Source organism: Gorilla gorilla, chromosome X (genome assembly GCF_029281585.2).
Source record: "Gorilla gorilla gorilla isolate KB3781 chromosome X, NHGRI_mGorGor1-v2.1_pri, whole genome shotgun sequence".
Taxonomy (NCBI): domain Eukaryota; kingdom Metazoa; phylum Chordata; class Mammalia; order Primates; family Hominidae; genus Gorilla; species Gorilla gorilla.
Window position 1 is genome coordinate 148,631,881 of NC_073247.2, and position 25,078 is coordinate 148,656,958.

The following is a 25,078-nucleotide window of genomic DNA, read 5'->3' on the forward strand; positions in this document are numbered from 1 at the left end:
CAGGGCCGCCCGCTGCACGGCTTTCTACCTTCCCAGGTTAGCCGCGGTCAACTTCTGCCAGGCGGAGCGAGAAATCGCATTTTGTCAGGTGAGGATTGGAGGGAGGGAGTGAGTGAGATGTGAGGGGAAGGCTTCGGGTAGGGGTATAGGGCCGATAGGGGACGACCAGGGCCGAGAGCTCATGGACTTGGACCCGGAATGCCATTGCCTTCCCTGTGGGTGTGTCTCAGGGGCTTTCAATCTCGGAGTCTCCCACTTCGCGGATCTTTCCCGCCCTCTCAGTATCTCCTCCTTCCTCACAGTTCCTCCCCTTCCTCTTCTTTTTCTGCTCCCTCCCTTCCCTCTCATCTCGTCTTCTTCCTTCTCCCTCTCGGCTCCAACGCCTACTGTTTCGGCCCCACCTTCTTATCTTGGCCCCTCCCCTTCCCCCCCCTTATCGGCTCCTTACCCAGTCTCTTTTTGTTCTGCCAGTGCTCTCTCGGCTCCTCCCCCTCCTCCTTTCTCCTGGATGCTACGCCCTCTCCCATCTCCTTCTCTTTCCCCTCCCTCTCGGCTCCTCTTCCTACCCCTCCCTCTCTTCTCCTTTACCTTCCTCCTCACTGCTGCTTTTTCTAGTCTCTTCCCCTCTGCTCTTCTGTTTTCCTTTTTGCCGCTCCTTCTCCTTCCTCTAAGTCCTTCCCACTTCCCTCCCTATTGGCTGCTCCGCCACCTCCCTTTTGGCTTCTCTCCTGCCTCAACTAACTCCTCCCCTCCTCCCAACGCCTTCGGTTCCCTCTTAGCATCTGTAACCCTTCCCTTCCCTCCACCCTTTCCCTCGTGTTCTTACACAATCTTCCATTCTGGACACATACACTCATTGTGGTCTTTCTTAAATACATCCCCACCATGCTGTGATAACCCTCACTCTTATGGTCTCACACTCTTGCCCCCCTAATTCTTGTTAATCCACTTGGGTCTCCTGGGTCCTCTCTCTGCAAACATAGTGTTATTTACTTCTAGAGATTTGTGAGAATAAAATGAGATAGTACATGAAAAGCACTTACGACGGCACCTTGCACATAGTAAGCTTTCAATAAATGGTAACTGTCATCATTATTACTTTTCTTTAGCCAGGGATTCCTGGCACAATTCCTCTTCAGCGTGTCCCTCAACCACCAGTAATTTCTTGGCTCCCTTCCTTAGTAGCCTCGTTGTTTTCTTTGTAAGCTGACTCAAAAGGAATTTTTCTTGCAAGTAATCAATTCAAAAAGTATTAATAAATAAGACTTATGTTCTGATCTCTAGTTGCCTAATCTAGGGTGTAGGGGGATATTCTGGTAGAAGGCATCACAAATGCACACAAAGTTGAGAATGGTGCTGGTGCCATCTGACTATAGACTTAGCCAACTTTAAGGTTCTAGGAGTTTTTAAAGGCTAGTTCTAGGTGCAGCATGTTTACTTTTCAAACCTGGAGCTTGCCTTTCCCTGTGAGAAATATTGATACCAGTGTTTTGAGCAAACCCCTTGCCAAACACAAGTAAGAAATAGCATCCTTTTTATATTTTTTATTTGCCTTTTCTCTGACTGTTGATATCTACTCCTTGCTCTTTATTCTTTATTTCAGCAGGCTCCCTAACAAAGAAACATGATTAGTAACATCTGGAACCTTTCCTTTCCTTTCCCTTTCCCCTTCCGCTTCCCCTCTTCTTTCCTTCCTTCCTCCCTCCTTCCCTCTCTCTTTCTCTCTTTCTCTCTCTCTTTCTCTCTCTCTCTTTCTTGCTCTTCCTTTCTTTATCTTTCTTTCTTTTCTTTCTTTCTCTTTCTGTCTTTTCTTGCTTTCTCTTTCTGTCTTTTCTTGCTTTCTCTTTCTTTCTCTTTCCTTCCTTTCTTTTTCCCTCCCTCCCTTCCTCCCTTCCTTCCTTCTTTCTTTTTTTTGAGATGGAGTCTCACTCTGTCTCCCAGGCTGGAGTGCAGTGGCACGATTTCGGCTCACTGCAACCTCCACCTCCTGGATTCAAGTGATTTTCCTGCCTCAGGCTCCCGAGTAGCTGGGATTATAGGCACCCGTCACCACGCCCGGCTAATTTGTTGTTGTTGTTGTTGTATTTTTAGTAGAGATGGGGTTTCACCATGCTGGCTAGGCTGGTCGAACTCCTGACCTCAGGTAATCCACCCACCTCGGCCTCCCAAAGTGCTAGGATTGCAGGTGTGAACCACTGCATCTGGCAACATAAACTTTCTATACTGAATGAGACCTGTCTCCGGTATTTGGGGTTCACACATTTAAGTCTGTGATACATTTTGGGTTTTTTGTTGTTGGAAGATGTGAAAGGTTGAGATTAACTTTTTTTTTTTTGCCTATAGATATCTAATTTCTTTAGCATGGTTTCTTGAAAAGACTATCCTTCCTCCGTGAAATTGCTTTTGCACCTTTTCAAATTTTTTTTGGCAGAGGCTTGCTCTGTCCCCCAGGCTGGAGTGCAGTGGCACCATCTTGGCTCACTGCAGCCTCCACCTCCTGAGCTCAAGCGATTCTTCTGCCTCAGCCTTCTTCTTCTTCTTTTTTTTTTTTGAGATGGAGTCTTGCTCTGTTGTCCACGCTGGAGTGCAGTGGTGTGATCTCGAGTTCAAGCAATTCTTCTGCCTCAGTCTCCCAAGTAGCTGGGATTACAGGCATCCGCCACCATGCCCGGCTAATTTTTTTTGTATTTTTAGTAGAGATGGGGTTCCATCTCTACTACATGGTTCCATCTCTCTACATGGTTCCAACATGTTGGCCAGGCTGGTTTCGAACTCCTGACCTCATGTGATCCGCCCACCTTGGCCTCCCAAAATGCTAGGATTACAGGTGTGAGCCACCTCACCTGGCCCTGCCTCAGCCTTCTGTGTAGCTGGGACCACGCCCAGCTAATTTTTGTAGTTTTAGTAGAGACGGGGCCAGTCTGGTCTCTAATTCCTGACCCGAAGTAATCCACCTGCCTCAGCCTCCCAAAGTGCTGGGATTACAGGTGTGAGTCACCGTGCCCGGCCACTTTTTCACCTTTGTAAAAAATCACTTGGGCATAGTTGTATGGCTTTATTTCTGAGTTTTCTGTTGTACTGTTACATTGGTTTGTGTGTCAGGCATTAGCTTTTTGATGATTAAATTTGCATGCAATACCTTTGTGGAGTGCCATTGTTCTAACAGGAAAGTGTACCTTATCAAGAAATGCTATCCCTTGGACTGAAGAAACTTGGCAGTGTAGTACAACTCTGCTGCCAATAAGATTCTTTTTCGGTTCATATTTGTATTATTTCAGGACAGTAGGTGCTAAAATATGACTCTGTTTTTCATTGTTTACTCATGCTCATTATTTCCTGATTGATAACATTGGCACATTTCATCTGAAGGCTCTGGAAGAAAATAATAATAATAATAATAATAACACTGGGCCGGGTGCGGTGGCTCATGCCTGTAATCCCAGCATTTTGGGATGCCGAGGCAGGCGGATCACCTGAGGCTGGAAGTTCAAGAACAGCCTGACCAACATGGAGAAACCCTGTCTCTACTGAAAATACAAAATTAGCCGGGCATGGTGGTGCATGCCTGTAATCCCAGCTACTCGGGAGGCTGATGCAGGAGAATCGCTTGAACCTGGGAGGTGGTGGTTGTAGTGAGCCGAGGTGGTGCCATTGCACTCCAGTCTGGGCAGCAAGAGTGAAACTCCGTCTCAAAAACAAAAAACAAAAAGTAAAAAAACCACTGGCACTTTACCTTGATAATCCTCCATAGCTAGACCTTGTAAATAAGAAATTTTGTATTAAAAGTATCAAATATTTTATTATCACATTCTTTTGGTAACAGTGTTATTCAGAGATAAATCACGTACCATACAATTCACCCACTTAAAGTGTCTAATTTAGTGGTTTTTAGTATATTCACAGAGTTGTACAACCACCACTACCATCAATTTTATTGTCACTTTTAAGTGACGGATTGTATATCAGGGTAGTTCTTAGGAAGCTAGGGTGGATTTCATATCCTACCTTGTATGTTATTGAAGAAGACAAATTCTTCTCTTCAGTGATGACAGCATTGTGTGTGTGTCTAGTTGTAATCATTTCAGTTACGAATGAAAAGTAGAAGAGGAAAATGTAGAGAATAATGGCATACTGAAGTCTTTGAAGAAGTTTTACCTGTAAGATAAATTGCTTATTTCATATCCCACCTTGTATGTTATTGAAGAAGACAAATTGCTTATTTCATATCCCACTTTGTATGTTATTGAAGAAGACAAATTGCTTATTTCATATCCCACTTTGTATGTTATTGAAGAAGACAAATTCTTCTCTTCAGTGATGACAGCATTGTGTGTGTGTCTAGTTGTAATCATTTCAGTTACGAATGAAAATGTAGAAGAGGAGAATGTAGAGAATAATGGCATACTGAAGTCTTTGAAGTTTTACCTGTAAGATAAATTGCTTATTTCATGACATTTGAATTATAAACTTTAGCCAAATCTCTTAATATTTTCAATTTTTTCTTAACAGTTTTCTTTTAACAAAACAGAAATGTGTAAAAGTTTGTGTAAAATCTTACGATCGAGACCAAATGGACAAGCTGGCTTTTTTTGAAGAAAGGAATACGACTGAATTACTAGCATCACTGGTAGGTTTGGCATCTGAAATAACATGACTTCGCTGGGTGAGGTGGCTCACGCCACCTCAGCACTTTGGGAGGCCAAGGTGGGCAGATCGCTTGAGCTCAGGAGTTTGATACCAGCCTGGCCAGCGTGGCGAAAACCCATCTCTACTAAAAATACAAAAATTAGCCGAGCATGATGGCAGGCACCTGTAATCCCAGCTACTTGGGAAGCTGAGGCGCATGAGAATTGCTTGAACCTGGGAGGCGGAGGTTGCAGTGAGCCGAGATTGCACCACTGCACTCCAGCCTGGGTGAAAGAGTGAGACGCTGTCTCAGAAAAAAAAAAAAAAAAAATTAACATGACTCAATTAATTTTTCAATTCCTTTCAGAAGTTTTTTGTTTGTTTGTTTTGAGACAGGGTATTGTTCTGTGGCCCAGGCTGGAGCAAAGTGATGTAATCATAGCTCACTGTATCCTCAAACTCCTGGGCTCAATGGATCCTCTTTACTTAGCCTCCTGAGTAGCTAGGACTACAGGCATGTGCCACCATGCCTGGTTAAGTTTTGATTTTCTTTTTTGTCTTTTTTTTTTTTTTTTTCTTGAGACATAGTCTAGCTCTGTTGCTCAGGCTGGAGTGCAGTGGCGTGATCTAGCACACTCGAAATCTCCACCTCCCAGGTTCAAACAATTCTCCTGCCTCAGCCTCCTGAGTAGCTGGGATTACAGGCACCCGCCACCACGCCCAGCTAATTTTTGTATTTTTAGTAGAGACGGGGTTTCACTGTGTTGGCCAGGCTGGTCTTGAACTCCTGACCTCGTAATCCGCCCGCCTCGGCCTTCCAAAGTGCTGGGATTACAAGCGTTAGCCACCGTGCCCAGCCTTTGTTTTTTCTTTTATGCTGTCACCTTATTTTTTTTTATTATTTTTATTTTCTTTTTGTAGAGACAGGGTCTAGCTATGTTGCCCAGGCTGGTCTTGAACTCCTGGCCTCAAGCAGTGCTTCCACCTTGGACTCCCAAAGTGAGTCACCACACCCTGCCAAAAAAAATTCTTTATTTTTTATATTTTATTTTATTATTATTTTTTGGATATAGGGTTTCTCTCTGTCACCCAGGCTAGCATGCAGTGGCACCATCTTGGCTCACTGCAACCACCACCTCCCGGGTTCAAGTGATTCTTGTGCCTCAGCCTTCTGAGTAGCTGGGATTATAGGTGTCTGCCACTACACCCGGCTAATTTTTGTATTTTTTTTTAGTACAGATGGAGTTTTACCATGTTGGCCAGGCTGGTCTTGAACTCCTGGTCTCAAGTGATCCACCCGCCTCGGCCTCCCAAAGTGCTGGGATTATAGGCGTGAGCCACTGCACCTGGCAGTGTTTCTTATATTTCAGTCATTTCACATACCACCTTGGTAATTTTTGCTATATGTCAAGCACCTGTATTATTATTTATCTACTTTTAAAAAATCCGTTATTTAAGGCCAGGTCCAGTGGCTCATGCCTGTAATCCCAGCACTTTGGGAGGCTGAGGCTGGTGGATCACTTGAGGCCAAGAATTTGAGACCAGCCTGGCCAGCATGGCAAAACTCTGTCTCTACTAAAAATACAAAAAAATGAGCCAGGCATGGTGGTACTCACCTGTAGTCCCAGCTACCTGGAAGGCTGAGGCAGGAGAATTGCTTGAACCTGGGAGGCAGAGGTTGCAGTGAGCCCAGATTGCACCACTGCACCCCAGCCTGGTCAACAGAGGGAGACCCTGACTCAAAAAAACAAAAAAATCCATGCTGTATTTAGAAAGGAAACTATAATACCCTAATTATAGATTTACTGTACTACTTATCTTTTTTATTCGTCTAATTTCAAGTAAATATGTAAAAGGTAAAATTGTTTTTCCATCTACTACCTAAAATCATCTTGTATATCTTCAGTGCTATGTATTTTTCACAATGGGAAGCAGTGAGAAAAAGAAGTAAAGAAATGGGAAGAGAAGCAACAAACTACTGCTTAATTGATAGTTCTTTGAAAGCAAGGGTAAACTGGCAGAAGAAAGGAGTTAATGAACAGGAGAAATGTTCATTAATATGGTCTGTGTTTGAGACCATATATGAAAGTGGGTTCTTAGGGAACATTTAACGACGACATCTTTCAATATCAAGTCTGGGAAGAATAAAGGGACCAATAGGATGAAAAACCCCCAGTTGGCAGGAGTAGCAATAACTTTACCAATATTTGTAGGTTGTCAACATAAAATTACCAAGGTTAAGTAAAAGCTTAAATAAGGCCGGGTGTGGTGGCTCACACCTGTAATCGCAACTTTGGGAGGCCAGGGCGGGTGGATCACAAGGTCAGGAGTTCGAGATCATCCTGGCTAACATGGTGAAACCCTGTTTCTACTAAAATACAAAAAAAAAAAAAAATTAGGCGGGCGTGGTGGTGCATGCCTGTAGTACCAGCTACTCGGGAGGCTGAGGCACGGGAATCACTTGAACCCAGGAGGTGGAGGTTGCAGTAAGCCCAGACTGCGCCACTGCAGTCCAGGCGTGGCGACAGAGCGAGACTCCGTCTAAAAACAACAACAACAAAGCTTAAATAAAACCAGCAGCTACTTTTTGCTATTTCTTTTATAAATAGTGATACTCTTTCTTGTGAATTTCCTCTTCCTCTTCCTCCTCTCCTTCTCCTCCTCCTCCTCACCCTCCTCCTTCTTCTTATTCTTCCTCTTCCTCTTCTTCCTCTTCCTTCTCTTCCTCTTCCTCTTCTTCCTCTTCCTCCTCTTCCTCTTCCTCTTCTTCCTCTTCCTCCTCTTCCTCTTCCTCTTCTTCCTCTTCCCCTTCCTCTTCTCCTTCTCCTCCTCCTCTTCCTCCTTCTTATTCTTCCTCTTCCTCCTCTTCTTCCTCTACCTCCTCTACCTCTTCTTCCTCTTCCCCCTCCTCTTCTCCTTCTCCTCCTCCTCCTTCTTCTTCTTTCTCACTTTGCCACCCAGGCTGAGTGCAGTGGCATGATCACGGCTCACTGCAACCTCGACCTCCAGGGCTCAAGCCATCCTCCTTCCTCAGCCTCCTGAGTAGCTGGGACTACAGGCGTGTGCCACCACGTCAGGCTAATCTTTGTAGTTTTTGTAGAGATAGGGTTTCGCCATGTTGCCCAGGTTGGTCTCGAAGTCCTGGACTCAAGTGATCTGCCCGCCTCAGCCTCCCAAAGTGCTGGGATTACAGGTGTGCAGCACCGCTCCCAGCCTATTTTTATTTTAAAGATATTTATTTTAGATAGATACTGATGTCCTCCTCCCTTCACCCTGACACATAGGCTCCTTTTTGTTGAAAAATGAAAGTTTCAGGCAAGTTTCAGAAAAGTTTATAGGCTGGGCATGGTGGCTCATGCCAGCACTTTGTGAGGCCAAGGTGGGCGGATCACCTGAGGTCAGGGGTTCAAGACCAGCCTGGCCAACATGGCGAAACCGATCTCTACTAAAAATACAAAAAAATTAGCCAGGCGTAGTGTTGGGCGCCTGTAATCCCAGCTATTCGGGAGGTTGAGGCAGGAGAATCACTTGAATCTGGGAAGTGGAGGTTGCAGTGAGCTGAGATTGCTCCACTGCACTCCAGCCTGGGCGACAGAGCAGGAATCCATCTCAAAAAAAAAAAAAAAAAAAAAAGTTGTTTATAGTGCCATTGATCATATCAGTGGGAATAATTATACCAATTATTTTCAAAGTGTGGTCTGGGGGCCTCTGAGAACTTTTCAGGGAGTCTGCAAGGTCCAAACTATTTTTGTAGTAGTACTAAGCTGTTACTTGCCTTCTTCACTCTCATTCTTTCATGAGTGTACGGTGGAATTTTCCAGAGGCTACATGAAGTGAGATGATGATCTCAACTTCTTGGGAGGCTGAGGCAGGAGAATCACTTGAACCCTAGAGACAGAGGTTGCAGTGAGCCAAGATCACGCCACTGCACTCCAGCCTCGGTGATTGAGTGAGACTCTGTTTCAAAAAAAAAAAAAAAAAAGGGAAAAAAACTCCTTTTTTGGTCTAACACACTAAAAGTCAAGTTTTGATAATTTATTTGAAGAACTATTAGATAAATATAGTAGTAGAGAACAATGGGCTAGAATAGAGTCCAGAAAGAGACATAAATATTTATGGAAGTTATTTATGGGAATTTCAGTTTATCATAAAGGTGGTGTTTCTTTCTTTTCTTCTTTTTTTTGAGACCGAGTCTCGCTCTGTCGCCCAGGCTAGAGTGCAGTGGCACACGATCTCGGCTCACTGCAACCTCCGCCCTCCACCTCCGGGATTCACGCCATTCTTCTGCCTCAGCCTCCCGAGTAGCTGGGACTACAGGCGCCTGCCACCATGCCCGGCTAATTTTTTTTTGTATTTTTAGTAGAGACGGGGTTTCACTGTGTTAGCCAGGATGGTCTCGATCTCCTGACCTTGTGATCTCCCCGCCTCAGCCTCCCAACGTGCTGGGATTACAGGCATGAACCACGGCGCCCTGTCTTTTTTTTTGAGATGGAGTTATGGAGTTTCACTCTTCACCCAGGCTGGAGTGAAGTGGTGCGATCTTGGCTTACTGCAACCTCCGTCCCCCAGGTTCAAGCAATTCTCCTGCCTCAGCCTCCCGAATAGCTGGGATTATAGGCGCCCACCACCATGCCCGGCTACTTTTTGTATTTTTAGCAGAGACGGGGTTTCACCATGTTGGCCAGGCTGGTCTCAAACTCCTGACCTCAGGTGATCCACCCGTCTTGGCCTCCCAAAGTGCTAAGATTACAGGCGTGAGCCACCGTGCCCCACCAAAGGTGGTGTTTCAAATTAGCAAAGACAGTTCAATAAATGATGTGGGGACTGACAACTGTTTCAGGACAGGAATAAAATGATCTTGGTCTATACTTCAGTCCTTATACCCAAATGAACTACAAGGGAATTAAAACTTTAAACATTAGGAAGATAGAAGAAAACATGGAATGAGGAGGCAAGGTACTGTATAAGCTCCAGAAACTATAAAGGAAATGACGGATGAACGTGACTATGTAAAAATAAAAACAAAAAATCCTTCTACATGGCAAATAAAATAAATAGCGAAGTCAAAATGCAACTGATATACCAAGAAAAGCTATTTGTGATTTGGGGGTGATGAAAGATTGATTTCTTTCATCCAGAGCCCATATGCAAATCAATCAGGAAAAGGCAAACAGACCAAAAGAAAAATGCGCAAAGGCTACAGTCTGCTTTACAGAAAAATAAATGCAAATGGACAAAGAACATGAACCTATACTCAACTGCAGCCATAATTAAAGAGATACAAATTAAGACAACACTGAAAAGCATTTTTTTTTTTTCTGAGACTGAGTCTTACTTTGTCGCCAAGGCTGGAGTGCAGTGGCTCGATCTTGGCTCACTGCAACCTCTGCTGCCCGGGTTCAAGTGATTCTCCTGCCTCAGCCTCCCAAGTAGCTGAGATTACAGGCACCTGCCACCGTGCATGGCTAATTTTTGTATTTTTAGTAGAGACGGGGTTTCGCTATCTTGGTCAGGCTGGTCTCGAACTCCTGACCTCATGATCCACTCGCCTCAGCCTCCTAAAGTGCTGGGATTACAGGCGTGAGCCACCGCGCCCAGCCGAAAAGCAATATTGTTCATCTGTTGGATCTACAAGCATATTAAAGGGTGATGCCTAGTGCTGGCTAAGATGTAGGTAAACACAGTTATAGTAAATTGATAAAGTCTTGCTGGAGGACATTTGGCTGTAGCTAGTAAAATAGAAGAAATGTGTGATAATGCATAGTAATAGCAAAACTTATGAAATAACACACAACAGTAATTATATATATATATATATATAAAAAACAATAAAAAAAGATACATATTATTTGACCTGGTAATTCCACTGCTAGGAATTCATTCTCCAGATAACCTGCAAAGGCTTGCCAATATGCACATCCTGTGAGTGTGTTTAGATGAGAGAGCTCTTGGCAAGGCTCAGTTGGTGGAGTCCCACTGTGACCCTCAGCTGACTATGCTGTGTTAGTAAGACAGTGTGTATAGAACAATAACTATGGTTAAGTGAAACCTCTGCTTGTTTTTCTTTTTGTTTTTTGTTTGAGAGGGAACCTCACTCTGTCGCCCAGGCTGGAGTGCAGTGGTGCGATCTTGGCTCACTGCAGCCTCTGCCTCCAGGGTTCAGGCAATTTTCCTGCCTCAGGCTTCCGAGTAGCTGGGATTGCAGGCACGCACCACCTAGCCCCGGTTAATTTTTGTATTTTTTTAGTAGAGACGTGGTTACACCATATTGGCTAGGCTGGTCTTAAACTCCTGACCTCGAGTGATCCGCCTGCTTTGGCCTCCCAAAGTGCTGGGAATACAGGCGTGAGGCACCGCGCCCGACCTTCTGCTTAGTTTTCTATATTGATCATGTACCACTTTAGCTTATGGAATTGTGGCAATACAATTTCAGTTTGTACATCTACTTTGATTTGCTATTTCTGCATTCTTGTTTTAGCACTGTATTATAGGTAGTTTTTTCAAAATTCATGCCAACATAAATAGCTTCATCCCCACGAGATGATCAGTGCAAAAGTTTGCAATTACTCCTGTCACTTTTTTTTTTTTTTTTTTGATGGAGTCTCGCACTGTTGCCCAGGCTGGATGTAGTGGCATGATCTCAGCTCACTGCAAGCTCTGCCTCCCGGGTTCATGCCATTCTCCTACCTCAGCCTCCCTAGTAGCTGGGACTACAGGCGCCCGCCACCATGCCCAGCTAATTTTTTGTATTTGTAGTAGAGACGGGGTTTCACTGTGTTAGCCAGGATGATCTTGATCTGCTGACCTCGTGATCCGCCCGCCTCGGCCTCCCAAAGTGCTGGGATTACAGGCGTGAGCCACCGCACCCGGCCTCTCCTGTCACTTTTAAAAAAGTTACTCCTCATATCTATTGGCTGAGGAGATGGAAGTGTTTCTGGGGATTTGAGATGCTAAGATGAAGATGTTTTAGGCCCACGGCCATGGCACCTACTTTTGTTCTATTCAGCCTACTGAGAGGTGACAGCGTGCTGGCAGCCCTCACAGCCCTCCCTCGCTCTCAGCACCTCCTCTGCCTGGGCTCCCACTTTGGCAGCACTTGAGGAGCCCTTCAACCTGCTGCTGCACTGTGGGAGCCCCTTCCTGCACTGGCTGAGGCAGGAGCCAGATCCCTCAGCTTGCGGGGAGGTGTGGAGGGAGAGGTGCGGGCAGGAACCGGGGCAGCATGAGTTCTGGGTGGGCGTGGGCTCGGTGGGCTGCACACTCAGAGTGCCAGCTGGCTCCGCCGGCCCGGGGCAGTGAGGGGCTTAGCACCTGGGCCAGCAGCTGCTGTGCTTGACTTCTCACCGGGCCTTAGCTGCCTCCCTGTGGGGCAGGGCTCGGGACCTGCAGCCCGCCATGCCTGAGCCTCCCCCCGCCATGGGCTCCTGCACTGCCGGAGCCTCCCCAACGAGCGCCACCCCTGCTCCATGGCACCCAGTCCCATCGACCACCCAACGGCTGAGGAGTGCGAGTGCATGGCGCGGGACTGGCAGGCAGCTCCACCTGTGGCCCCGGTGCGGGATCCACGGGGTGAAGCCAGCTGGGCTTGAGTCTGGCAGGGACTTGGAGAACCTTTATGTCTAGCTAAGGGATTGTAAATACACCAATTAGCACTCTGTATCTAGCTCAAGGCTTGTTAAACACACCAATCAGCACCCTGTGTCTAGCTCAGGGTTTGTGAATGCACCAATGGACACTCTGTATCTAGCTTCTCTGGTGGGGACTTGGAGAACCTTTATGTCTAGCTAAGGGATTGTAAATATACCAATTGGCACTCTGTATCTAGCTCAAGGTTTGTAAACACACCAATCAGCACCCTGTGTCTAGCTCAGGGTTTGTGAATGCACCAATGGACACTCAGTATCTAGCTAATCTAGTGGGGACGTGGAGAACTTTTGAGTCTAGCTCAGGGATTGTAAATGCACCAATCAACACCCTGTCAAAACAGACCAATCAGCGCTCTGTAAAACAGACCAATCAGCTCTCAGTAAAATGGACCAATCAGCAGGATGTGGGTGGGGCCAGATAAGGGACTAAAAGCAGGCTGCCAGACCCAGCAGTGGCAACCGGGTTGGGTTCTCTTCCAGGATGTGGAAGCTTTGTTCTTTTGCTCTTTGCAATAAATCTTGCTGTTACTCTCTTTGGGTCCACACTGCCTTTATGAGCTGTAACACTCACCGGGAAGGTCTGAAGCTTTACTCTGGAAGCCAGTGAGACCATGAACCCACTGGGAGGAACGAACGGCTCCAGACACACTGCCTTAAGAGCTGTAACACTAACTGCGAAGGTCTGCAGTTTCATTCCTGATCCAGCGAGACCACGAACCCACCAGAAAGAAGAAACTCCGGACACATCCGAACATCTAAAAGAAACAAACTCCGGACACGCAGCCTGTAAGAACTGTAACACTCACCGCGAGGGTCCACGGTTTCATTTTTGAAGTCAGTCTGACCAAGAACCCACCATTTTTGGACACACTACCCTGCCAGAAATCCAGGTAGGTCTCTGGATCTTTGAGACCCCCACCTCACACCTCCTTATTATGAAACATTATGGTTTTCACAATTACAAAAGTAGTATAGGCTTGTGAAAATCTCCTACAAAACTCTTATTTGGTATAGAGTTCCAAGTAAGAGTCTCCTCGTAATCCTCTCCAATTTTAATAGTTTTTTTAATGTATGCTGTGTATAACTTCATGTGAGATTTTGCATATGTATATGTGATCTTTTATGTCTTCACTGAGAAGTTTATGATGGACTTCTTTCCATGTTCATATATATAATACATATGTTATATCTATATATTTGTTATTTATGTATTTTTTTGGAGACAGAGTCTTGCTCTGTTGCCCAGGCTGGAATGCGAGTGGTGTGATCTTGGCTCACTTGCAACCTCTGCCTCTGGGGTTCAAGTGATTCTCGTGCCTCAGCCTACCAAGTAGCTGGGATTACAGGCATGTGCCACCACACCCGGCTAATTTTTGTATCTTTAGTAGAGACAGGATTTTGCCATGTTGGCCAGGCTGGTCTCGAACTTCCGACTTCCAGTCATCCACCTGCTTCAGCCTCCCTAAGTGCTGAGATTATAGGCGTGAGCCACCATGCCTGACCCATACTTTTTATTAATAATGATGTGGTCAACATTCTTTCACCTCTTTAGTCTCATCTGTAAAATGGAAATAATAATAGCGTATACTATAAAAATTAGCTGGGCGTGGTGGTGCGTGCCTGTAGTCCCAGCTACTCGGGAGGCTGAGGCCTCCAAAGTTGCAGTGAGCCAAGATTGCGCCACTGCATTCTAGCCTGGCAACAGAGCGAGACTCCGTCTCTAAAAAAGAATCGTGTGTACTGTAATACACAGGGTTGTTATAAGGATAAATAGGATAATACTTGTAAAGTGCTAGAGCAGTGTTTAATACATAGTAGGCACTCAATAAATGACAGCTATTGTTGTACAGCTATCTATGTAGTCTTAATTATTTAGGATAATTACTAATTATTTGCTGGGTCAAAGGATATGGACTTTGTAGAGGTGGGGTCTTACAACATTGTTCAGGCTGGTCTCCAACTCCTGGGCTTAAACGATTCTCTGATAATTACTTTAGGATAATTAGTAATTAATAATTATCCTAAGGTGGTTGCTGGGTCAAAGGATACGGAGTTTTAAAAAAACAACCCTTTTGTTGTAAAAGAGAGACAGAAAGCCACACAGAACAGAAGTAGCATTTAATGAATAATTATAAGGGGGACACCTTTGTAAACCACAACCAGGCCAAGAATAGAATTTGGCCAGGTACCTCAGAAGGGATTCCATGTGTCCCTGCTCATTTACAACATGCTGCTTTCTCCCAAAGTAACCACTATCGTAACTTTTATACTAATCACTTCGTTGAGTTTCTTTTGTAGTTTCACCACCTAAGTATACTTCCCTAGACACTATATTTTATTTTTATATTTGAGATGGAGTCTTGCTCTGTTGCCCAGGCTGGAGTGCAGTGGCACGATCTCGGCTCACTGCAACTTCCACCTCCTGGGTTCAAGTGATTCTCCTGCCTCAGACTCCCAAATAGCTGGGATTACAGGCGCACACCACCGTGCCTGGCTAATTTTCATATTTTTAGTAGAGATGGAGTTTTACCAGGTTGGCCAGGCTGCTCTGGAACTCCTGACCTCAGATGATCTGCCCACCTTGGCCTCTCAAAGTGCTGGGAATACAGGTGTGAGCCACCACGCCTAGCCACAGTATAGTTTAAACTTGACTCTTTTTATATGTCTTTTGTCAACATTTTACTATGAGCATTTTCAAACACACAGAAAACTTGGGTGGGCCAGGCGCAGTGGCTCACGCCTATAATCGCAGCACTTTGGGAGGCTAAGGTGGGAGGATCGTTTGTGCCCAGGAGTTGGAGATCAGCCTGGGCAATATTGCAAGACCCCATCTCTCCAAAAAGTTTTTAAAAATTGGTGCATGGTGGCATGCATCCGTAGTCCCAGCTACTCAGGAGGCTGAGGTGGGAGGATTGCTTGAGCCCAGGAGGCTGAGGCTACAGTGAGCTGTGATAGCGCAACTGCACCCCAGCCTGGGTGATAGAGTGATACCCTGTCTCAAAAAAAAAAAAAAAAAAAAAAAAAAAGAACTATGTAGTGGACACTCATCTATCCAACATTTATATTCTGCAATTACCATTTTGCTCTATTTGATTTATCACGTATCTGTCCATCTGTCCATCCCTGTATCATTCAATCCAATCCGTTGTGCATGTTCCTGTGTCCTTTATTTCCTGCAAATTGGCAGCTGGATCCAGTGGCTTGATCAGATTCAGGTTTGGCTTCTTTGAGAAGGTGAGGTGGCAGTTGTGTTCTTTCATCAGGAGACACATGATTTTTTTTGTCTCTTTTGTTGTGTTACCTGGGTTCGTTCATTCATTAGGGGCTGCAGCATGCTAAAAGAAAACAGAAGTCTGTGGAGTGAGCCGAGATCAACCAGGAAATAAACCCTTTCCCTTGCGATGTCTCTCCAGGGCCCTCTACTGACAAACCTGCTTTAGTGCCAGTTTGTAGAGGTAAACTATTTAAAGGGCCTGAATTATTTTCATGGGGGGCAAAACTCATGAATTTGGAGCTGAGAGGCAATATATCAATAACAGACACACCTTACACGCATGTACGGACCAGATAAGGAAAACTCTACATATTTCCAGAAACTTATCTGTGTGCAGCTCTGTTCTCTCTGGTCCTCTGCTCCACGAATTCTAGCGCCTTTGGCCTCCCTGGACTTTGAACTTTGTTTTCTCAACCCTCGGAGACTGCAGGGCTGTGCATGGATACCTTTTCACTGTGTCACAGCCTGGAAATTTTATCTAGGAAGTAAGCTGGAGGCAATAGTAGGGCTTATCTTATTTGTTCCCCTTCCCTAGGTGATCACTCATATTTCTTGTTGTCCAATGTTTGGAAACTGTTGCTTTACATATTTTACTCATTTTTAAAGTTGTGTAAGTAGGAGGGTAAATCTGGTCTTTGTTATTCTACCATGTCTTGGGCCAAGAAGGAAGTCCCACCTCCTTATTTTCTTTTTTAAGAAACATATTTTTATTTATTTATTTATTTATTGAGATGGAATTTCGCTCTTGTCGCCCAGGCTGGAGTGCATTGGCACAATCTCAGCTCACTGCAACCTCTGCCTCCCAGGTTCAAGCGATTCTCCTGACTCAGCCTCCAGAGTAGCTGGGACTACAGGCACCTGCCACCATGCATGGCTAATTTTTGTATTTTTAGTAGAGATGGGGTTTCGCCATGTTGGCCAGGCTGATCTCGAGCTCCTGACCTCAGGTCATCCACCTGCCTTGGCCTCCCAAAGTGCTGGGATTAGTGGCGTGAACTACCGTTCCCGGCCTGTTTTATTTTTAATTTTAATTTTTACTTTTAAAGTTGACAAAAATTGTTTATATTTACGGTGTACAACATGCTGTTTTGATATATGCTTGCATTGTGGAATGACTAAATCAGGCCACCTTTTTTTTCTTTTTTGAGACAGAGTTTCACTCTTGTTGCCCAGGCTGGAGTGCAATGGCGCAATCTTGGCTCACCGCAACCTCCACCTCCTGGGTTCAAGCGATTCTCCGGCATCAGCCTCTTGAGTAGCTGGGATTACAGACATGTGCCACCATGCCTGGCTTATTTTGTATTTTTAGTAGAGACGGGTTTGTCCACGTTGGTCAGGTTGGTCTTGAACTCTCGACCTCAGGTGATGTGCCTGCCTCTGCCTCCCAAAGTGTTGGGATTATAGTCGTGAGCCACCGTGCCCGGCCTTGCTTTCTTTTTGTATGCATTTGCTTGGTATAACTTTGCTTATCCTTCTATTTTTAAGTTTTCAGAATCTCTTTGTTTTAGATATGTCTCTTGTGTACAACATATTGTGTGTTTGTTTGTTTTTGAGAGCGAGTCTTGCTCTGTCACCCAGGTTGGAGTGCAATGCTGTGATCTTGGCTCACTGCAACCTCTGCCTCCTGGGTACAAGCAATTCTCCTGCCTCAGCCTCCCAAGTAGCTGGAATTACAGGCATGTGCCATCACACCTGGCTAATTTTTGTTTTTTTAGTAGAAAAGAGGTTTCACCATATTGGCCAGGCTGGTCTCGAACTCCTGACCTTTTGATCCACCCGCCTCGGCCTCCCAAAGTGCTGGGATTACAGGCGTGAGCCACCACACTCAGCCTATATCTACACTTTTTATTTATTTTTTAATTTTAGTATTATTTTTTGACGGAGTCTTGCTTTGTTGCCCAGGCTGGAGTGCAGTGGCACAATCTTGGCTCACTGCAACCTCCACCTCTGGATTCAAGTGATTCTCCTGCCTCAGCCTCTCAAGTAGCTGGGATTACAGGCATGCGCCACCATGCCCAGCTAATTTTGTATTTTTAGTAGAGATGGGGTTTCACCATGTTGGCCAGGCTGGTTTCAAACTCCTGACCTCAGATAATCCACCTGCCTTGGCCTCCCAAAGTGCTGGGATTACAGGTGTGAGTCATTGTGCCCAGCCTATATCCTCACTTTTTAGGAAACTCTTTCTTTAGATGGTCTCATGCAGTTTCATTATGTGTTTAGTTATGGATTTGTTTTCTTTTTTGCTTTTAATCCTGTTTGTAATTCCTTGGGTTTCCTTCATTACTGTCTTCTATCAGTTCTGGAATTCTCAGCCATTGCCAGATATTTTCTTCTTTCCTTTTGAGACTCCATTTAAAGCTATGTTAAATGCTCTTATTTTCTGCCCCATGTATAACTTCTCTTCTGTTTTCCTTTTTTTTCTTTGTGCTGTGTTTTCCTGGCCTATCTTCCAGTCTGTAAATTCTCTCTTCACCTGTTTCTTATTTTCTGCTTTTGTTTTTTTTTTGAGACAGAGTCTTGCTCTGTCGCCTGGGCTGGAGTGCAGTGGTGCCATCCTGGCTCACTGCAACCTCCACCTCCTAGGTTCAAGCGATTCTCCTGCCTCAGGCTCCTGAGTAGCTGAGACTACAGGCGCCCACCACCACGGCCAGCTAATTTTTGTATTTTAGTAGAGACGGGGTTTTTACCATGTTGACCAGGCTGGTCTCGAACTCCTGACCTCAAGTGATCCACCCACCTCGGCCTCCCAAAGTGCTGGGATTACAGGTGTGAGCCACTGCAACTGGCCCTTATTTTCTTTTTCATGCATATACTTTCACACTTGCTTTTTATTTCTTTTAAATATATTAACTTTAGTTCATTTAAAATCTGCCTCTGATAATTGCTGTATCTGAAATCTTTGCAGGTTTTTTCTAGTTCTTGCTCATGATGTCATTTTTCCTTTTGTGCCTCATTATTTTGAGTGCATACTCATTGTCCTTGAAAATCATTTGTGGGGTTTCTTTAAGTTGTAGGGTCAAAGTACATTGCTCCAGAGGGGACTTTCGTTGACTTCTCCAAAGTGTCTTTGGGGATTACCAGTCTGGGACCATCTTACAACAAATTCACAACTTGAAATTCCTGGGCTACCTAGGTGATATGAATCCAGCCTGTAAATTTGTTACAGGCAGTCTCTGGCCAAAACTTTTCTTTCTTTCTTTCTTTTTTTTTTTTTTTTTGAGGCAGACTCTGTCACCCAGGCTGGAGTGCAGTGGGGTGATCTTCACTCACTGCAACTTCTGCCTCCCAGGTTCCATTGATTCTCTTGCATCACCCTCCCAAGTAGCTGGGACTACAGGCACACGCCACCACGCCTGGCTAATTTTAGTGATGGGGTTTCACCATGTTGGCTGGGCTGGTCTCAAACTCCTGACCTCAAGTGATCTACCTGCCTCGACCTCCCAAAGTGCTAGGATTACAGGCATGAGCCACAGCACCTGGCCTGGCGAAAATTTTTCAAGGCCAGTTTTATTCCTTCACCTGTTCCCGGCCACCCCCTTGTTTGTTTAGTATCAGGGCAGTCTTCCTAAGTTTGTTGGAGGCATGGAGCAGGTTTACTTCTGGCTCACCTTTACCTTGAGGGTGTGGCCTTTTGGGAGAGGTGGGTGGTCTCAGCTTCACGTACAGAGGGTCTCATACTAGCCTTTTCATCTGGGAGGGCCCTGGGCCCTGGGCCCTGAGTTCTTTCCTCCTCAACCCATGAGGCCACCAAAACTGAGGTCCACGTTTGTCCTGATCAGCAGGTATCCTCAGGGCAATAGCAGCATCAGTGCTCCCTACCAAGCTTACCTCACTGGTCTGCTTTCCTTTAGAAATTTGCATGGTAGTTCCTTATTTTCTTGTCAGCTGATGTTGCTTTTAGGGAGATATGTGCTGCATTTTATTTAGCACTTGTAGTTTTCAGCAGGAGATTTGGCCCAAATAAGATTGAAATTGGAAATCTAGTTACAATTTTAAAGCACACACCTACTATAGGAGGAAGGAAATTAACATTTATTTACTCTCTTATTCTGTACTAGGAGCTGTGTTGGGTCTTCTCATATCATACAGCCAAAAAAAACGTAAGGTTGAGAAAGATTAATTGACATACAAAAGATTGCATGTGGCAAATTTTCAATTCCAGCCCAATATTTTGTTTTTGTTTGATACAGGATCTCACTCTGTCACCCAGGCTATAGTGCAGTGGTGCAATCATGGCTCACTGCAGCCTCCACCTCCTGGGCTCAGGTGATCCTCCCACCTCAGCCTCCCAAACAGCTAGGACCACGGGCACGCACCACCATGCCCAGCTAAGTTTTGTATTTTTTTGTAGAGACAGGGTTTTGCCATGATACTCAGACTGGTGTCGAACTCCTGGGCCTTGGCCTCCCAAAGTGCTGAGCCACCACGCCTGGCCCAGTCCAATGTTTTTCTATCCAGATTTCGCTTTCTTTTCTTTTTGACGGAGTCTCGCTCTGTCGCCCAGGCTGGAGTGCAGTGGCCGGATCTCGGCTCACTGCAAGCTCCGCCTCCCGGGTTCACGCCATTCTCCTGCATCAGCCTCCTGAGTAGCTGGGACTACAGGTGCCTGCCACCATGCCTGGCTGATTTTTTTTTGTATTTTTGGTAGAGACGGGGTTTCACCGTGTTAGCCAGGATGGTCTCGATCTCCTGACCTCGTGATCCGCCCGCCTCAGCCTTCAAAAGTGCTGGGATTAACAGCCGTGAGCCACTGTGCCTGGCCTCTTTTCTTTTTTCTTTTCTTTCTTTTGTTTCACTTACTTTTTTCGAGACAGGGTCTCACCCTGTCACCCAGGCTGGAGTGCAGTGGTGGGATCTCGGTTCACTGCAACCTCCTCCTGGGCTTAAATGATCCTCCCATCTCAGCCTCCTGAGTAGCTGGGACTACAGGTGTGTACCACCACGCCTGGTTCTGTTTGCTTTCTACTATAGCAAACTATGTCTTGTATTTTTTGAGTACCTACAGGGTCTCAGCTTTGAGGATACAGTTAAGAAGTGCCTGACGTATGGTAGATCAAAAATATTTGTTGGGCTGGGTGCAGTGGTTCATGCCTGTAATCCCAGCACTTTGGGAGGCCATGGTGGGTGGATCACCTGAGGTCAGGAGTTCGAGACCAGCCTGGCCAATGTGGTGAAACCCCATCTCTACTAAAAATACAAAAATTAGGCTGGGTGTGGTGGCCCACACCTGTAATCCCAGCACTTTGGGAGGCCGAGGCAGGCAGATTGCCTGAGGTCAGGAGTTTGAGAACAGCCTGGCCAGCATGGTGAAACCCTGTCTCTACTAAAACTACAAAAATTAGCTGGGCATGGTGGCAGGCACCTGTAATCCCAGCTACTTGGGAGGTTGAGCCAGGAGAATTGCTTGAACCTGGGAGGCAGAGGTTGCAGTGAGCCAAGATCACTCCATTGCACTCCAGCCTGGGCGACAAGAGTGAAACTCCATCTAAAAAAAAAAAAACAAACGTGTATATATATATAGGGGTGTGTGTGTGTGTGTGTATATATGTGTGTGTGTATATATATGTATATAAATATAAATATAAATATATTTAAAAATATATAAATATATATAAATATAAATATATTAAAAATATATAAATATATATATAAATATATATAGAATGAGTAAAAGAGTGAATGAATGACTTGTAGCAGGAAGAGCTGCAGACAAAACTCCTCAGACACCAGATTAAAGAAGGAAGAGGTTTATTCGGCTGGGAGTATCGGCAGACTTGCATCTTAAGAGCTGAGTTCCCTGAAAAAGAAGTTCTTGGACTTTTTAAAGGCTTACACAACTCTAAGGGGTCCACGTGAAAAGGTCATGATAAATTGGGCAAGCATGGGGAACGTGACTGGGGGCTACATGCATCAGCTAACAGAACAGAAAGTTTTGCAATGCTTTTTCATACAATGTCTGGAATTTACAGATAACACAAGTAGTTTAGGTCAGGGATTGTTATTATTATTACTTTTTTAACTTCTAGGGCCGCGGTGGTGGTGCCAAGGTTGTATGGCTGTTTATCTTTTGTTTCTTTCCAAATTTTTGCTTTCTCTCTTTTCTCCTGTTTTGTGAACTAGGCAAGGTGCGGGGAGGAGGGCAGCAGGAATAGTAGTGGTCTCCTTCCTTATCCCCCTCTTTGAGAATTTCACTAATTAGTGGGAGTTCTCACTTTTATTTTTACTTTGAGTCTCTTTGCGAGACAGAGTGATAGTGTTTTATGTAATACACTTGTGCTGAAGTTTTTTGACAAACCATGGTAGCTACAAAACCTTTTATCATTTGAAGGAGCAAGCGTAATACACAGGGGAGCAGCAAGCAAGTTTCTATTACTAGTAATACACTTACAATGAAGGTTTTAAATTTGCTTACAGCTAGAAACTATTTTCTAAATATAGACCTAGGATCAAACCTGTGTTAAACCTGTACAGGCAAATGTACCAACTTTGTCATGTCCTAAGCAGGTTAGTTCTTTTACTGGGTTTTAAAAGCTTTTTTCTAGCGAGTAACGCAGTATTTCTTAATAATGGAAGTTTTTAAGAGCCAGACGCTTGAAACTGTGGCGTCTGTTTGGGGAAAGAGTTAAAGTAAAGTTATCTTGAGGCATTAACTCTTTTGCTTCTCAAGGCCATTGGTCTCTTATGTTAGCCTTTTTATAAACATAACATGAGGAAACGTCTAGGCTGCCGGCAATGTTTTCAGCCAGCTGAGCAAATAGGTGTTTTTTTTTTTGCTAAAGGAGGATGCTCTGGTAAACTTCTGGTTTATATGTTTAAAGAATGACTTAAAGACTCGGAATTGTTGCTGGGCGGGATGGGTCTGGGTTTCCTGATTAAGTAGTATGTGTACAGTGGGGATACCTTATATAGGTGTTTCTTCTAGCATGGTTATGGGGGGTAACAACAACAAAACAATGTACAGCATATTCATATCCAGCAAATAGAAAAGGTCCTTACCTGGGAAAAAGGTTGAATACAGAGACAGAACAATAGGAAAACAGGTAGTATTACAGGAAAACTACTAGTCTTAAGATTTTTAACTACATCACTTGGCTTGGTAAGTCCTTAAGCTTTGGCTGTGAGTAGACTAGTCAGCTGCTGGTGTGTGACTAGAGCAGGGCTTGTTGTTTCAAGCTTCAGCCATGCATAGACTGGTCAGCCTCTGGAGTGACCAGAGCAGGGCTATCGTCCTCAGCAGCAGCTTGGTCTCATCTCAGGATCAGCCGGGTTGGATGATCTGTGTCCTGCTGGCTGGTCTGCTTGTCCTGAGCTGCCAGTGTTAGCTGACTGGGATGGATCTGAGACACAACACCTGCAACTTTTAACAGCAGTAGGAGTAGACAAGATTACAGTATAGGGCCCATCCTATATGGGTCCCAGAAAAATTAGATTTTACTTTTTTACTTTAAACAGAGTCACTAGATTTAAAGGGGTGTCAGGCTTATAGGCATTTGTATGTATTTAATTATGAACACTTTGTAGGCTATTTCTAAAAACTGCATTTGCTTTCTTAAGGTTAATTCCTTTAGTTCCTGGAGGTCACCTCTAATTTGACCTGTAATTTGGGGGTGGCCGACCGAACAAAATCTTACAGAACAAATACCTAGTTTGTTTGGTGGGGGTGCACCTGACTCGGAGGAGGACCATATGCAAAAACCTGATTTTATCTTAAATGTATTTCCTGGCAATATTTTTTCAGTAGCTGCTCAAGTGTCCAGTTCATGCATTCCACCTTATCTTGAACTTTGCGGCCAATAGGCTGTGTGTAACTTCCATTTTATTTTTTAACAGTCTTGTTAAATCTTGCACTATTTCAGCTACAAATGCTGGCCTGTTGTCTGACTTTAAAGTTAGAGGCAGTCTAAACCTGGGGATAATGTCTTTTAAACAGTACTTTAGTTAGTTCTTGTACTTTTTCTGTCCTGGTGGGGAAAACTTTAACTTACCCTGAAAAGGTGCAAACAAGCACTAGCATGTACCGATAGCCTCCAGCATGGGTCAGTTCTGTAAAGTCTATAAGCAAGTTTTCACAAGGTATGGCTCTTTCTCCTGTTTAAGTTTCTTGGAGGGGTTCTTTTTCTTCCCCCCCTTTGTAACTCTATCTAGTGGCTTAGCCATCAGTGAGAAATTGGAGTCCAGATACGGCAGAATCCTACTGCTTTTAACTTCTAATGTGAACATGGGCTCCTGGGAGCCTAAAGAGAAGGTGCCTAGTCTGCCCTAGTCTTTACATTCTTCAGCTCCTGCCAGCCTGATCAGATCAGTATTTGGTTCCTCCAAGGTGTGGCAGCCCTTGGCCGATGGCCTCTTTGTCTTGCCGCCTTGGCCATTTCCTTTATTGCCTTCTGAACATTGACCCTTCTATTGTCCTTTCTTTTTGCATCTCGTACATTAATCTCTCTCTAGCCTTGTCTGGCTCTTGAATCCTTGCCCAACGTGACTTCTTCCACGTCTACGTCCGCATCCACGTCCTCTCACATTGCTAATCTCTCTTTTTATAAGAGCTGTTGCTAACCGATTGGCTTTTTTAAGTCTTTAATTTATTTATTTTTTTCCTTCCTGAGTTCTCCTGCTCCTACGGCCAGCTGGCAGGGCCAGGCAACAGCACGGGCCCTGCCCCCGCGCACTGCTGTCTGTCTCTCTTGTTTACTTCTGATTCTCTTTTTCACACTTAGTCTTAGTCTTTCTTTTTCTTTTGGTCTTTTCCCGGCGCCAGTCCCTGGCTCCTTCTTTTTTTAGATAGAGCCAGGCTGGGGAGAGGGACTTAATCCTTGGTGTGCCTAGCTGCTGCGATTGTTGCTTTTGCTCTTTGCCTTTTTGTTCCTTGGTCCCAGTTAACATACACCTTGGTGGCCACTTTTATAGACTGGGTGGTATTCATGCCTGCAGCTTCTGCTTGATGTTATTCTGGGCTTGCTTTACAAATGAGGTATTCACTATATACTGATTTTTCAGCAGCCTCAGGGTTAAAATGGGGTGTAAAGCCAGAATGCTTTATAGAGTCTCTTATAAAACTGACTTAGGCTCTTGTCAGCTCCTTGAAGCACTTCTGAAATCTTTTTTATATTAATTGCTTTTTTTCTACCAACTGTTTGCCTCTGTAGAAGTGCTTCTCAGTATCTCTGCAAACGCTGAAGCTGAGTTGCATTCTCTGGGTCTTTTTCCTATTTTTCCTAGAGTTTAACAGGCCCTTTTCTTTATATAATTATCCATGCACTTGGAGGGTTAAACAGGCATACCGAGAGTCAGTGTAAATGTTTACAGTCTTACCTTCACTGAGTTCTAAGGCCCGAATTAAAGGAATGAGCTCAGCTTAGCGACAATGTCCAGGGTTATCACCATGTATCCTGCACATCTGTCTCCTTGTGGGTTGATGAAGCTGTTCCCATCCACGTATAGCTCCCAGCCTACTGATGCCCAAGGCTGGTCCTGGAGGTCAGGTCTGCTAGAGTAAACTTGAGTCCAACACCTCTACACAGTTATGCTCGACAGG

The 25,078-nt window shown here is 44.8% G+C and overlaps 1 long non-coding RNA gene across 2 annotated transcripts in view; it reads left to right on the plus strand.

The window, feature by feature from the left end:
• Positions 1-9,243: 9,243 nt before the first annotated feature.
• Positions 9,244-25,078, plus strand: part of LOC134757938 (uncharacterized) — a 99,178-nt gene continuing 83,343 nt past the window's right edge. For both annotated transcript variants that reach the window (XR_010132594.1, XR_010132593.1), the window contains exon 1: positions 9,244-13,162. This is a non-coding gene — a long non-coding RNA (uncharacterized lncRNA). The remainder of the gene's footprint in view (positions 13,163-25,078) is intronic.